General features: G+C 35.8%; 1 protein-coding gene and 1 pseudogene across 1 annotated transcript in view; one reads left to right on the top strand and one right to left on the bottom strand.

Moving 5' to 3' along the window:
* LOC106734211 (60S ribosomal protein L31) overlaps positions 1–3,541 on the bottom strand; it is a gene marked incomplete at its 3' end in the record, with an annotated part of 59,192 nt that overhangs the window by 12,879 nt on the left and 42,772 nt on the right. The window lies entirely within an intron of this gene.
* Positions 2,839–3,470, top strand: LOC102470893 (Golgi apparatus membrane protein TVP23 homolog B pseudogene; annotated as a pseudogene).

The following is a 3,541-nucleotide window of genomic DNA, read 5'->3' as shown; positions in this document are numbered from 1 at the left end:
TCTATTTTAGGGATTATTGCCTGTGCTTTCAGAGTCTTATTTAAGAAGTCTTTGCCTACTTAAATGTCTCCCACAGTTTCCTCAGTATTTTCCACTAGTAGTTTTATAGTTTGAGGTCTTAGGTTCAGATATTTGATCCATTTTGAGTTGACTTTTGTTAATAGTGAAAGTTTCATCTTTCTGCAGGTGGATACCCAGTTTTTCTAGCACCATTTACTAAAGAGGTTTTCTTTTTTCCCAATGGATTGACTGATATCTTATGTCAAAAATCCGTTGGCTATAAGCTTTGGGGTTTATTTCTTGGGTCTCCATTCTATTTCATTGGTCCACCTGTCAGGTTTTGTACCAATACCATGCTGTTTTGATGATCACAGCTTTATAGTATATCTTGGGATCAGGGAGTGATATGCCTCCTACTCCACTCTTCTTGAGCAAGATTGCATTGACAATATGAGGTCTTTTATGATTCCAGACAAATTCTATGATTGTCTCTTCTAGATTTGTAAAGAATATCTCTGGTATTTTGATTGGAATTGCATTAAATATCTACATGTTTAATTTGGGTAGAATTGCCATTTTGATTATATAAATTCTTCCAATACAGGAACATGGGGTGTCTTTCCACTTTTTTATGTCCTTATCAATATTTTTTTTAAGATTTTCATAGTTTTCTTAGTAAAGGTCTTTGACTTCCTTAGTTAGGTTTATCCCTAGGTATCTTATACATTTTGTGGCTATGGTGAAAGGAATTCCTTTCTTCAGCTCTACTTCATTCAACTTGTGGTTTATATATAGAAATGCTATAGATTTTTGTATGTTGATTTTTATATCCTACCACTTAACTGTATTCATTTATTACTTCAAGAAGTTTTTTCATGGAAACCTTTGGGTCTTCTAAGTATATCATCATGTCATCTGCAAGTAAAGATATTTTCAACTCTTCTTTGCTTACTCAAATGCCTTTTATATTGTTCTCTTTTCATATTGCATTAGCTAAGACTTCCAACACTATATTTAAAAAGCAGTGGAGAAAGTGGGCAGCCTTGCCTATTACCAGTTTTTAGCGGAAAAGCTTTTAGCTTTTCCCCATTCAGTATAATGTTAGTTGTAGATTTTTCATAGATAGCTTTTATTGTGTTGAGAAATGACCCTTCTATACCAATCTTACTGAGGGTCTTCATCATGAAAGGATGTTGTGTTTTATCAAATGCTTTCTCTGCATTGATTGAAATGATCATGTTTTTTAATCTTTCTTTCTGTTAATATGGCATATTATATTTATGATCTTGTGTATGTTGAACCACCCTTGCATCCCTGGAATAAAGCCTACCTGGTTGTGATGAATAATCTTTGTTATATGTTGTTGGATACTATTTGCAAGTATCTTGTTGAGAATTGTTGCAACTATATTCATCAACAATATTGATCTGTAGTTTTCCTTTTTTGTCATGTCCTTATCTGTTTTGGGAATGAGGATGATGGAGGCTTCATAAAATGAATTTGGAAAGTTTCCTTCCTTTTGAATCTTTAGAAATAATTTGAGTAGGATAGGGATTAACTTCTTTAAAAGTTTTGTAGAATTCAGAAATGAAACCATCTGGACCTGGGTTTTTCTTTGTCGGGAGGTTATTTATTACTGATTCAATCTCTTGGCTTTTTATGGGTCTACTCAGGTTTTCTAAATCCTCCTGAATCATATCATTTTAAGCTATATTATTAGGTACATAAATTTAGAGGGTTTTTTTCTAGTTAATTTTTCTTTCATCCCTATACAGTGGCCTTGTAATTGTATGTTTTTCTTTTTTGAAATATAATTTTTTTCAACAGAGAACTCCGCATTTTTTATCTGTTAAATGTTTCTTCCTTGGGCCAGCAGGTAGTGTCATGGTTAAGGTGCTGGATTCCCACATGGTCGACTACAGTTCAAATCCCAGACCCAGTGGCTTGCTTTCTCACTTTCCCTTTCTCTCTTTGCCTCTGATCAAATTATATAATAATAATAATAGCAAATAAAATTAAATAATTATTTTTACAAATATTTCTTCTCAGGACCAGCAGCTAGAATAATGGCTATGTCACTGAACTCCCATGTAGTCGACTGTGGTTCAAGTCCTGTATCCAGTGGCTTAAACTCACACCAGGCGCATGTGCATGCATGCCCAAGATCCCGAGAGGAGAATGGAGGAGAAGGGATTGCGGCGTGGTCATCCCCCTGGAGGGTGATTTCTCACTTTTTGTCTCACTGTCTCTCTGTCTTTATGATGAGCTCATGCGCCCTATAGCGAAAATCTCTCCAAAAAATAAAAATAAATTTTTAAAAAAGTTTCTTCTCTTTGCACTTCATGCCCACCCTCTACCACCCACTATCATCGACTCTCCTCCCTTACAATCTCTGGTATCTACACTATTCTCTCTACTATCATATCTTCAGATCTCTCCACTTCTGTCATAGAGTGCAGATATTTGGTACAAATTGAGTGAGGGTATACAGTTCCACCTTTCAAAGTCTGGCTCACTTCACTCAATGTTAAGTCTTCTATATTCATTCACTTTAAATCAAATGATAGGGTCTCATTATTTCTTATAGCTGAGTAATACACCATAGTACATGTGTGCCACAATTTTTCAACCCAGTCATCAGTTTTTGGATAATTTGGGTTCATTCCATATTTCTACAATTGTGAATAATGCTGTAATAAACATGGATGTGCAAATGTCTTTCTGATTGAGTGTTTTTCTATCCTTTGGGTAAATACTAAAGAGTGGGATTATGGGGTCTTGTAGTAGTTCTAAGTGTAGGAGTATGTTTCTCTTAAAATCTATTTGGGAAATGGGGCTGGCGCAGGGCCGCCATATTGCAGCAGGACAGTAATGATGACACTGAAGATGTTTCACTGTTTGATGCCGAAGAAGAGATAACTAATAGACCAAAAAAATCCAAAATCAGACATCCAGTGGCATCATTTTTCCATTTATTCTTTCGAGTCAGTGCAGTCATAGTCTATCTTCTGTGTGAATTGCTCAGGAGCAGCTTAATTGCCTGTATGGTGACGATTATCTTGTTATTGTCATGTGACTTTTGGGTAGTGAAGAATGTCACAGGTAGACTAATGGTTGGCCTACGTTGGTGGAATCATATTGATGAAGATGGAAAGAGCCATTGGGTGTTTGAATCCAGGAAGACATCCCCTCAAGAGAATAAAACTGTTTCAGAAGCTGAATCAAGAATCTTTTAGTTAGGACTTATTGCCTGTCCAGTGCTGTGGGTGGTTTTTGCCTTTAGTGCTCTCTTCTCCTTCAGAGCAAAGTGGTTGGCGGTGGTTATCATGAGTGTTGTGCTACAAGGTGCCAACCTGTATGGTTACATCAGGTGTAAAGTGGGCAGCAGGAAGAATTTAACCAGTATGGCTAACTTGTATTTTGGAAAGCAATTTTTAAGACAAAATACTGGAGATGATCAGAATTCCTAAATAGAAAACTTATGTGTTTTTTATCACATTGGGTAACAACCTATGAGATTCTTTTTTTTTTCTTTTTTTTT

This window comes from Tupaia chinensis, unplaced genomic scaffold (genome assembly GCF_000334495.1).
Source record: "Tupaia chinensis unplaced genomic scaffold, TupChi_1.0 Scaffold149831_1, whole genome shotgun sequence".
Classification (NCBI taxonomy): domain Eukaryota; kingdom Metazoa; phylum Chordata; class Mammalia; order Scandentia; family Tupaiidae; genus Tupaia; species Tupaia belangeri.
Note: the sequence above shows the minus strand (reverse complement) of the source record. Positions and strands in the feature narration are given on the sequence as shown.